Source organism: Pseudoliparis swirei, chromosome 3 (genome assembly GCF_029220125.1).
Source record: "Pseudoliparis swirei isolate HS2019 ecotype Mariana Trench chromosome 3, NWPU_hadal_v1, whole genome shotgun sequence".
NCBI lineage: Eukaryota > Metazoa > Chordata > Actinopteri > Perciformes > Liparidae > Pseudoliparis > Pseudoliparis swirei.
In genome coordinates, this window is record NC_079390.1 from 25,613,774 (window position 1) to 25,626,473 (window position 12,700).

General features: G+C 47.1%; 1 pseudogene; it reads right to left on the reverse strand.

Annotated features, from left to right (window-relative positions):
- Positions 1-11,280: 11,280 nt before the first annotated feature.
- The window catches only part of LOC130210149 (amyloid-beta A4 precursor protein-binding family B member 3-like), a 10,573-nt pseudogene continuing 9,153 nt past the window's right edge, over positions 11,281-12,700 (reverse strand).

Below are 12,700 nucleotides of genomic sequence, written 5' to 3' on the forward strand. Positions count from 1 at the left end.
TGAAATCACATTAATATGAATGTATTCATAGAAAGTTTCCAACCAATAAGAAGCAAGTTTTAACCTTATGATAAATATATATATATATGGGTGGATGACATGACACCTGTAATTAAATGTGAATATTTATTTATTCATTTGACCACTTAAACAACACATGTAGTGAAGCATATTATGGTACTTTGTTTTAAACTTATGACTTTGTATAATACATGTGTGCATGTTTACATGTCTCTCCATCACAGGACCACCTGTTGCTCAGTCAGTGCGTGTGAGTGGCTCTTAAAAGAGCCGTTGGTTGTCCTCTGGGCTGATCTCAGGTCAGTGGTAGACTATGCGCGCTCCCCGCGGATGCGGCGGGCCAGCTGGATGTCCTTGGGCATGATGGTGACCCTCTTGGCGTGGATGGCGCACAGGTTGGTGTCCTCGAACAGGCCGACCAGGTACGCCTCGCTGGACTCCTGCAGCGCCATGACGGCGGAGCTCTGGAAGCGCAGGTCGGTCTTGAAGTCCTGAGCGATCTCCCTCACCAGGCGCTGGAAGGGCAGCTTGCGGATCAGCAGCTCGGTGGACTTCTGGTAGCGGCGGATCTCCCTCAGAGCCACGGTACCGGGCCTGTAGCGATGGGGCTTCTTCACGCCGCCGGTGGCCGGGGCGCTCTTCCGGGCAGCCTTGGTGGCCAGCTGCTTGCGGGGAGCTTTTCCTCCGGTGGATTTACGGGCGGTCTGCTTGGTTCGGGCCATTGTAGTTTCTAGGTCTGCTCTGTGCTCACAGATCAAGGAGGAATGCCTTCCGAGGGGAACAGCGGCTCTATAAAGGAGCTGCCGGAGTCAGGGCGGCGCTGATTGGCCCACACGGGGAGTCACGCGCGCTGTAGCTGCGCTGCTATTGGACCAAAGGACTACACCAATCAAACCGCTCTCACAGCAGCTGGATCACCATGGCTATTTATGGAAGCCCGTTTCCGCCACTGTGATAACAAAATTAAGATCCTGTAAGTCATAATTATGAGATACTATCTCATAATTATGACTTCACTATCTCATAATTTCGACTTACTATCTCATAATTATGAGATACTATCTTATAATTTCGACTTACTATCTCATAATTATGAGATGCTATCTCATAATTTCGACTTACTATCTCATAATTTGGACTTAGATACTGACAGGGTGGGGCGTAACAAAGCAGAGCAGGGAAGCTGTGTTGAAGAAACAGTGAACCAGGTGAAGTCAAGATAAGGTTTGAGCTAACAGCAAATACCTTGTCACTGTACCTGCAATACAACCTTTGCAGGTAAAAGCCAATGAGAGGAGGCGAACGGCCGCTCAACAACTTGTAGAATAGCGTTATTTTCCGCTATTTTGACCGCGGTGTCTCGGTAAGTTTTACTTCACCACAGCGCTGGTTAAGAGAGCAGCAAATCGTTGTAAAATAAGCTAAAGCTGTCTGTATGTGGCCTACCTGTTCAGCTAACAGTTTGTATCTTAAAAAATGGCAAATTATTGTAAACTCAGCTACCGGCTGAGACGGCAGCCCCTCTCTCTGCCTCCGGTACCTGCACGCAGGTAAACATGAAATGCAACTCTGTGTTTTGATGTCAGTGATTTGTTATTGTATTGACATTTTAAGTTTGTGTCCGGCAATATATTACGACGTTTATGTATAGACTTTGAGGTAAACATTACTGTTATGTTTAAAATAGTCTTCAGTTCTCATCCACTTTTGCATGTATTCTTTTTAATGAATATATTTTTTATATAAAGCGCTTCCCCTAATGAAAAAGAGAGGTTTACGAGAGGATGGTTCATGTTGTTTTTTAATTAAAAAGTGAAAGTTATCCTGACAAAACTACACTTACACTATACATAGGATACTTCATAGGTCATACTACACCGTATGATTGCATACCCGCAAACTAAAGCAAATGTCACGAAAGCTTGAAAGCATATGGCGTTCAACTCATCTGGAAGAATCCCGCTTAGTTTGGCGAGATAGTCTTAAAATTTATAAGAAGGCCCTCCGTAATGCCAGAGCAGCCTATTACTCATCAGTAATAGAAAAAAATAAGAACAACCCCAGGTTTCTCTTCAGCACTGTAGCCAGGCTGACAGAGAGTCACAGCTCTGTGGAGCCGAGCATTCCTATAAACCTTAGTGGTAATGACTTTATGAACTTCTTTAATGAAAAGATTAACTATTAGGGACAAGATTAATAATCTCTTGCCCTTAACCAGTGCCAATCTGTCCTCAAGTGGAATGGCCTTGGAAACCGCTGTATGCCCTGGTGTATATTTGGAGGGCTTTTCTCCCATCAACCGTGACCAATTATCTTCAACGGTTTCTACTTCGAACACGTCTACCTGTCTCTTGGACCCCATCCCGACGAGGCTGCTTAAAGACGTTTTGCCTTTAATTGGCGGCTCTCTATTAGATATTATCAATGTGTCTCTGCTAACAGGCCACGTTCCACACTCCTTCAAGGTGGCTGTTATTAAACCTCTCCTGAAGAAGCCCACTCTGGATCCAGAGGTGTTGGCTAACTACAGACCGATCTCTAAAATCCCCTTCCTCTCCAAGATCCTTGAGAAAGTGGTCGCAAATCAGTTGTGCGACTTTCTACATCATAATAGTTTATTTGAGAAATTTCAATCAGGATTTAGAAAACACCACAGCACCGAGACGGCACTGGTGAAAACTACAAATGACCTCTTAATCAAGTTTCAAGTTTCAAGTTTCAAGTTTTTTATTGTCACATCCCCTTTTATACAAGTATAATCGGTTTGTGAAATTCTTATGTGCAAAACACCCGACAGCAGTAGCAGACTAAAAAAAGAATAAGAATGAGAATAAACTATACAATATCCACACACAAAAAAGAAGAAAGTATTAACAATATATATATATAAAACAATGTAATAGAATATACATCATGACAATATATATATATAAAACAATGTAATAAAATATACACTTTTTTGAGACAATATATATATATATATATATAAAACAGTGTAATAAAATATACACCATGGCCATAGATATTCACAGAATATGTTCTGGTGTGTAGTGTTAATGAGGGTCTCAGTCCTTGTTCAGCAGCCTGATGGCCTGACTGAAGAAGCTGTCCCTCAGTCTGTTTGTGCGGCACTTGATACTGCGGTATCGCCTGCCTGACGGTAGAAGGGTGAACAGTTTGTGGCCGGGGTGGTTATTGTCTTTCATCATCCGTTTGGCCCTGGCCACGCACCGCTTGGTGTATATGTCCAGGATGGAGGAAGCTCACCTCAACGATGTACTGTGCCGACCGCACCACCCTCTGTAGTGCCCTACGCTCCAGGGCGGTGCAGTTCCCGTACCAGACGGTGATGCAACCTGTCAGAACACCCTCGATGGTACTGGTGTAGAATGTTCTGAGGATGCGGGGGGCCATGTTGAATTTCCTCAGTCGCCTAAGGAAATACAGGCGTTGTTGGGCCCTTTTCACCACGTGAGTGGTGTGCGTGGTCCATGTGAGGTCCTCGGAGATGTGCACGCCGAGGAACTTGAAGCTGCTGACCCTCTCTACTGCAACTCCGTCTATGGAGATGGGGGTGTGCTCTCCTCTCCGCTTCCTGTAGTCCACGATCAGCTCCTTGGTCTTCTTGACGTTGAGGACGAGGCTGTTCTCCTGGCACCACTGTACCAGTGATCCAGCAGATAATGGCAGCAGATAGAGGACTCCTCTCTGTCCTGGTCTAGTTAGACCTTAGTGCTGATAGAGGACTCCTCTCTGTACTGGTCTAGTTAGACCTTAGTCCTGATAGAGGACTCATCTCTGTACTGGTCTAGTTAGACCTTAGTGCTGATAGAGGACTCATCTCTGTACTGGTCTTGTTAGACCTTAGTGCTGATAGAGGACTCCTCTCTGTACTGGTCTTGTTAGACCTTAGTGCTGATAGAGGACTCCTCTCTGTACTGGTCTTGTTAGACCTTAGTGCTGATAGAGGACTCATCTCTGTACTGGTCTTGTTAGACCTTAGTGCTGATAGAGGACTCATCTCTGTACTGGTCTTGTTAGACCTTAGTGCTGATAGAGGACTCCTCTCTGTACTGGTCTTGTTAGACCTTAGTGCTGATAGAGGACTCCTCTCTGTACTGGTCTAGTTAGACCTTAGTCCTGATAGAGGACTCATCTCTGTACTGGTCTTGTTAGACCTTAGTGCTGATAGAGGACTCATCTCTGTACTGGTCTTGTTAGACCTTGCTAGACCCAGTGCTGATAGAGGACTCATCTCTGTACTGGTCTTGTTAGACCTTAGTGCTGATAGAGGACTCATCTCTGTACTGGTCTTGTTAGACCTTAGTGCTGATAGAGACTCATCTCTGTACTGGTCTTGTTGACCTTAGTCCTGATAGAGGACTCATCTCTGTACTGGTCTTGTTAGACCTTAGTGCTGATAGAGGACTCATATCTTGTACTCGTCTAGTTAGGACCGATAGAGGACTCATCTCTGTACTGGTCTTGTTAGACCTTAGTGCTGATAGAGGACTCCTCTCTGTACTGGTCTAGTTAGACCTTAGTCCTGATAGAGGACTCATCTCTGTCCTGGTCTTGTTAGACCTTAGTCCTGATAGAGGACTCATCTCTGTACTGGTCTTGTTAGACCTTAGTGCTGATAGAGGACTCCTCTCTGTCCTGGTCTTGTTAGACCTTAGTCCTGATAGAGGACTCCTCTCTGTCCTGGTCTTGTTAGACCTTAGTGCTGATAGAGGACTCATCTCTGTACTGGTCTTGTTAGACCTTAGTGCTGATAGAGGACTCCTCTCTGTCCTGGTTTTGTTAGACCTTAGTGCTGATAGAGGACTCATCTCTGTACTGGTCTAGTTAGACCTTAGTCCTGATAGAGGACTCATCTCTGTACTGGTCTTGTTAGACCTTAGTCCTGATAGAGGACTCCTCTCTGTACTGGTCTTGTTAGACCTTAGTCCTGATAGAGGACTCCTCTCTGTACTGAGCGGAGCTCAGGAAGCTAAGACTGCAGAAGGACCAGGCATTCAGGAGTGGGGACAAGGACCTGTACACAGAGTCCAAATACAGGTTTAGCAAGGCGGTGAGAGATGCTAAACGTCTGTACTCTGAGAAACTGCAACAGCAGCTCTCAGCAAACGACTCTGCTTCTGTCTGGAGAGGCTCAGGCAGATCACCAACTACAAGCCCAAATCACCCCACTCCATGAACAATGTGCTTCTGGCAGACGAGCTAAATGAGTTCTACTGCCGCTTTGAAAGACAATGAGGCAGGCCTGAGACCAACCCCCACAGCCCCATCAACAAGCCACAGACCATCAGCCCACCCTCCCCAGCCCATCAGGGCTCACACCTCTGGAGCACCTCCATCAACTCAGCGACGACCCTCGTCATCCTGGAGAGACGTCAACAGGCTGTTCAAAAGCAGAACCCCATAAGCAGCGGGCCCGGACTCCGCCTCCTCCACCCTGAAGCACTGTGCTGACCAGCTGTCTCGTGTTCACCGACATCTTCAACACCTCCTGGAGACATGCCACGTTCCAGCCTGCTTCAAGGCCTCCACCATCATCCCCGTCCCCAAAAAACCCAAGATCACAGGACTCAATGACTACAGGCCCATCGCCCTGACCTCTGTGGTCATGAAGTCCTTTGAACGCTTGGTCCTGTCACACCTCAAGACCATCACCGACCCACTCCTGGACCCCCTGCAGTTCGCCTACAGAGCCAACAGGTCTGCAGACGACACAGTCAACATGGCCCTTCACTACATCCTCCAGCATCTGGACTCCCCAGGAACCTACGCCAGGATCCTGTTTGTGGACTTCAGCTCTGCTTTCAATACAATCATCCGTCCCTGCTGCAGGACAAGCTCTCCCAGCTGCATCGTGCCCGACTCCACCTGCAGGTGGATCACAGACTTCCTGACCGACAGGAAGCAGCACGTGAGGCTGGGGAAACACGTCTCAGGCTCCCGGACCACCAGCACGGGTTCCCCCCAAGGCTGTGTTCTCTCCCCTCTGCTGTTCTCCCTGTACACCAACAGCTGCACCTCCAGTCACCAGTCCGTCAAGCTCCTAAAGTTCACGGATGACACCACCCTCATTGGACTCATCTCTGGTGGGGACGAGACCGCCTACAGGTGGGAGACTGACCACCTGGTGACCTGGTGCAGCCAGAACAACCTGGAGCTCAACGCTCTAAAGACAGTGGAGATGGTTGTGGATTTCAGGAGGAATGCAGCCCCACCCGCCCCTCATCCTGTGTGACTCCCCCGTCGACGCTGTGAGTCCTACCCCTCCTGGGCTCCATCATCTCCCAGGACCTCAAGTGGGAGCTGAACATCCGCTCCATCACCAAGAAGGCCCAGCAGAGGATGTTCTTCCTGAGGCAGCTGAGGAAATTCAACCTGCCAGGGAGAATGATGGTACAATTCTACACGGCCATCGTTGAGTCCATCATCTGCTCCTCCATCACCGTCTGGCACCCTGCAGCCACAGCCAAAGACAAGCGCAGGCTGCAGAGCATCATCCGCTCGGCCGAGAGGGTTATCGGTTGCAATCTGCCTTCCCTCCAGGTCCTGTTCACTTCCAGGTCACTGAAGCGGGCCGAAAAGATTGTCGCTGACCCCTCCCACCCTGGACACTCCCTGTTCGAGTCCCTCCCCTCAGGGAGGAGGCTGCGGTCCATCATGACCAAGACCACCCGCCACACCAAAAGCTTTTTACCGACGGCGGTCGGGCTCATCAATGGAACCCGGGACTGACTGACTGTCACCCCAGGACTACCACCTCTTCTTCCACCTTCCTCTCCTCCTTCTTCCCGCCTCCTTCCTCTTCCTCCTCCTCCTCCTCCTCCTCCTTCTTCTTCCCTCCTCCACACACGCCACTTTAACATGCACTTTAACTAAAACACACCACTTGAAGCACACACCCAAACACTTCACATTATTTGTTGTCTTTCTGTCGTGTTGATTGTTGTTTGTTTGTCATGTCCAAATGTTGCACCTTCCACCAAAAAATTCCTCGTTTGTTTGTGAAAACATTCCTGGCAATAAAACTGTTTCTGATTCTGATTCTGATTGTTAGACCTTAGTGCTGATAGAGGACTCCTCTCTGTACTGGTCTAGTTAGACCTTAGTCCTGATAGAGGACTCATCTCTGTACTGGTCTTGTTAGACCTTAGTGCTGATAGAGGACTCCTCTCTGTACTGGTCTTGTTAGACCTTAGTGCTGATAGAGGACTCCTCTCTGTACTGGTCTTGTTAGACCTTAGTGCTGATAGAGGACTCATCTCTGGACTGGTCTTGTTAGACCTTAGTCCTGATAAAGGACTCCTCTCTGTCCTGGTCTTGTTAGACCTTAGTGCTGCATTCGACACCATTGACCATGACATCCTGTTACAGAGACTGGAGCAGTCGATTGGCATTTCAGGCACGGCACTAATTTGATTTAAATCCTATTTATCAGATCGATCTCAGTTTGTATTTGTAAACGATGACGCCTCGATAACCACCAACGTTAGTCACGGAGTTCCATAAGGTTCTGTGCTTGGACCAATTTTATTTACCTTATACATGCTTCCTTTGGGCAATATTATCAGGAAACATTCCATAAACTTTCATTGTTATGCAGATGATACTCAACTATATCTATCGATAAAACCAGAGGAGAGCAACCAACTCGGTAAAATTCAAGCATGTCTTAAAGACATAAAAACATGGATGACCTGCAACTTCTTGATGTTAAACTCAGACAAAACCGAAGTAATTTTAATCGACCCTGAGCACCTCAGAGATCAATTATCTGGTGATGTGGTTTCTGTAGACGGCATTGCCCTGGCATCCAACACCACTGTAAAGAATCTTGGCGTTATCTTTGAATATGGGTAGTAGCATTTATGTACCCATCACACAGAGGGGTACAAGGAAAGAAGACCTGCATCATCCCCCGTCACCTGCAGCTGGCCGTCCGCAACGACGAGGAGCTCAACAAGCTGCTGGGCGGAGTGACCATCGCTCAGGGCGGCGTGCTGCCCAACATCCAGGCGGTGCTGCTGCCCAAGAAGACCGAGAAGGCCGCCAAGAAGTAGACACAACAACAACAACAACAACAACGGCTCTTTTAAGAGCCACCACTCCGATAGAGAGAGATCCTTAATCATCGAGGTGGAAACACTATATATTCATCATTACCTTCGCATTGAAAATGCCGGAAGGTTATGTTTTGATCGCCGTGTATTTATTTATTTATTTATTTGTATGCGTGTTATTCGCAAAACTCAAAAAGTATTTAACCGAATCGCATGAAATTTGGTGGGATGATTGTTTATTATCCGGGGACCAGTTGGTTAGATTTTGGGATCGATCGGGTCAAAGGTCATGAACAGGTCAAAATCTTTCAGAACTCAAAAAGTATTGAACGAATCGTATGAAATTTGGTGGGATGATTGTTTATTATCCGAGGACCAGTTGATTAGATTTTGGGATCGATCGGGTCAAAGGTCAAAGGTCATGAACAGGTCAAAATCTTTCGCAGAACTCAAAAAGTATTGAACCGAATCGCATGAAATTTGGTGGGATGATTGTTTATTATCCGGGGACCAGTTGATTAGATTTTGGGATCAATCGGGTCAAAGGTCAAAGGTCATGAACAGGTCAAAATCTTTCGCAGAACTGAAAAAGTATTGAACCGAATCGCATGAAATTTGGTGGGATGATTGTTTATTATCCGGGGACCAATTGACTAGATTTTGGGATCGATCGGGTCAAAGGTCAAGGGTCATGAACAGGTCAAAATGTTCTTGAATCGCATGAAATTTGGTGGGATGATTGGTTATTATCCGGGGACCATTTGATTAGATTTTGGGATCAATCGGGTCAAGGTCAAGGTCATGGAAAGGTCAAACTCTTTTTACCATAGCACGATACATTTTGTCCAATTGGCATGCAACTAATGCCAAAATGTTCATAATTCAATGCCCAATCTTGTGATATGAAGGTATGCGCTCTACAGTGCCCATTCTAGTTTAGGATGTAATAGTTTAAGTATACATGCAGGTCCTCACATCTCTTGAACAACCAGCTTCCAGCACCACACACTTTATATACAAGACCCACACAACTGCCCCTCTTAGGCACACACACACACACACACACACACACTTACTGTAAATATTGTGTTGTTTTTTATTGTAAATAGTGTGTACTTGTTGCCCTTGCACATTCCTGCTGAGCATTGCCACTTTCATTTCACTGCACACCCTGTGTGTGTATGTGACAAATAAAACATCTTGAATCTTGAATCTTGAATCTTGAATACAATGAACTGTAACAATATTTTATTAAATCGGTTTTATATATAATCTGTTATTATTCTCTTAGTCTTGTTCACTTGACCTCATTTGCTGTTGTCCACCTGCACATCACATACATGAGTCTTTATACACATATATATACATATATTTAGACAGATATATATGTGTGTATATTTATGTGTGTGTGTATATATGTGTGTATATTTATGTGTGTGTATATGTGTGTGTGTGTATTTGTGTGTGTATTTATGTGTGTGTGTATATTTATATGTGTGTGTGTATATTTATATGTGTGTGTATATTTATGTGTGTATATGTGTGTGTATATTTATGTGTGTGTATATTTATGTGTGTGTGTGTATATATGTGTATATTTATGTGTGTGTGTATATGTGTGTGTATATTTATGTGTGTGTGTGTATATGTGTGTGTATATTTATATATGTGTGTGTATATTTATGTGTGTGTATATTTATGTGTGTGTGTTTATATGTGTGTGTATATTTATATGTGTGTGTGTGTGTATATGTGTGTGTATATTTATATGTGTGTGTGTTTATATGTGTGTGTATATTTATATGTGTGTGTGTGTATAGTGAACAGGAATATTTACGTGAAGCAGAATATTTTGTTAGATAAAACATGGAGTGATTTTTTTGAAGTGTGACCCTGTAAGATGGAGGAGCTCCTGGAGGTCTGAGCACCACTGATGGACAGGTCAGGGTCAGAGGTCAGAGGTCAACATGGCTGTGTGCCCTACAGGAGAAAACTCGTCGGTACTCGGTAACTTGTTTATTTTTGGTTCATTTCTACATGACATCGGTTGGTTTGGTACAGATGACACTGAGATTTCCCGACTGACATCGAACACACTAAAGCTTGTATGTAGTCACGTGATGAGCAGCATGCGCCATGCGCCATGCGCCATGCGCCATGCAGTCACAGGCACTTCCTCTGGAATAAATGCAGGTTTGTTGGTGGTGCGTTCACTGACCGGCTTTCGGACTGTTCCTTTAATGCATCATCAAACCCGTCATCTAAATACTTTGAGTGACTTCATATTTCTTCTGATGAAAACTAGACAAAATATGTATATATTATAATATATATGATATATATATATATATATATATATAATATATATATAATATATATATGTATATATATTAGATATGATATTTCATATATATTAAATATAATATATATACATATATATGACATATTATGTATATGATATATATATATATATTTTAATATTTTTGCTCAATTGAAATATTATTTATTTTTTTAATGATGTTTTCTGTTTGCGCAACAGTGAAATACAGGACTTTAAAACCTCTCCTCTCTTCCTCTCCTCTCCTCTTTTCTCCTCCTCCTCTCCTCCTCTCGTCTCCTCTCCTCTTTTCCTCTCCTCTTTTCTCCTCTCCTCCTCTCGTCTCCTCTTTCCCTCTCCTCTTTTCTCCTCTCCTCCTCTCGTCTCCTCTCCTCGTCTCCTCTTGTCTCCTCTCTTCCTCTCCTCTTTTCTCCTCTCCTCTCCTCTTCCTCTCCTCTCCTCTTGTCTCCTCTCCTCTTGTGTCCTCTCTGTCTCTCGTCTCGTCTCTTCTCCTCTCCTCTTGTCTCCTCTTTTCTCCTCTCCTCCTCTCTCCTCTTTTCTCCTCTTCTCCTCTCGTCTCCTCTCCTCTCTTCTCCTCTCCTCTTTTCTCCTCTCCTCCTCTTGTCTCCTCTCCTCTCCTCTTCTCTCCTCTCCTCCTCTCCTCTTTTCTCCTCTCCTCCTCTCGTCTCCTCTTTTCTCCTCCTCCTCTCCTCTTTTCTCCTCTCCTCCTCTCGTCTCCTCTCCTCTTGTCTCCTCTCTTCCTCTCTGCGCTCCACTGCTCGTCTCTCAGGTGACAGAATCAGGCGAAACAGAAGCGTTTGAGAAGCCGCGTGGTGACTCCGTCTCCGTGGCTCCGCCCCCTAGTTAGGAGGAGGAGGCGGCTTGTTTACGAAGAGTGTCAAAGATGGCCAGCATGCCCTTCCTCACGCTGCTGTTGCCATGGTGACGGGAGGAGGGAGGAGGAAGGCGTCCATAGAATTCGCCCTTTGACCTTGACGGGGCGGCGTGCGCGACTTGGTCCTCGGGAGGAGTCTGGGCCACCAGACACTTCTGGTACTGGACCTGCGGAGGAGGAGGAGTTACAGGGGAGCGCTGGCCCCGGCTCACCTGTCCAGGTGGACTCCCCTGGACACGTGGACTCACCGGTCCAGCTGGACTCACCATGCACGCCGCCTGCACCGCCTCCGACAGCGGCCCGGCGTCCGGCCGGCACCAGAACACGTGGCAGAGGGAGCGCTGCCGCGTCCACGATCACCGCGAAGGTGTGACTGTCATGGCCGACGCCCAGGAAGCTGAGGGAGTGCACCTGACACTCCCAGAGAGGCTCCTCCCCTTCCTGTCAGGATCCAATGAGTGAGAAGAAACAGAGTGAGCGCCGCCCTGCCGCCCCCCGGTGGAGTACCAGTGGCCTACCTGCCCCCCCCGCATGGTGGACTACCAGAGGCCTACCTGCCCCCCCCCCCATGGTGGACTACCAGAGGCCTACCTGCCCCCATGGTGGACTACCAAGGCCTACCTGCCCCTCCATGGTGGACTACCAGAGGCCTACCTGCCCCCATGGTGGACTACCAAAGGCCTACCTGCCCCCATGGTGGACTACCAAGGCCTACCTGCCCCATGGTGGACTACAGCCTACCTGCCCCCCATGGTGGACTACCAAGGCCTACCTGCCCCCCAGGTGGACTACCAGAGGCCTACCTGCCCCCCCATGGTGGACTACCAAAGGCCTACCTGCCCCCAGGTGGACTACCAGAGGCCTACCTGCCCCCATGGTAGACTACCAGAGGCCTACCTGCCCCCCACACAGACAGGACGTGGTCCGTGGCGTGGATCACCGCCGGTTCCCACTGTCTTCGTCGGTGGAGCTCAGGATGTTTTCTATCGCTCGGTTCAACACCTCCATACCTGCGTCACATGACACCTGCTGGTTAGGGCGGGAGAGCACACCTAATGACATCCCGATGACATCACGATGACATCGCTCGACAGGAAACACCGGAGCTACAAAGTTACCAAACTTGTGGTCAGGAGGTCAAGAGGTCAGGCGGTCAGAAGGTCAAATGGTCAGGAAGTCAGGAGGTCAAGAGGTCAGGCGGTCAGAAGGTCAGGAGGTCAGGTGGTCAAGAGGTTCGTAGGTCAGGTCAAATGGTCAGGAGGTCAGAAGGTCAATCAAGAGGTCAGGAAGTCAGGAGGTCAAGTGGTCAAGAGGTCCGTAGGTCAGGAGGTCAAATGGTCAGGAGTTCAGGAAGTCAGGAGTTCAGGAGGTCAAGAAGTCAGGAAGTCA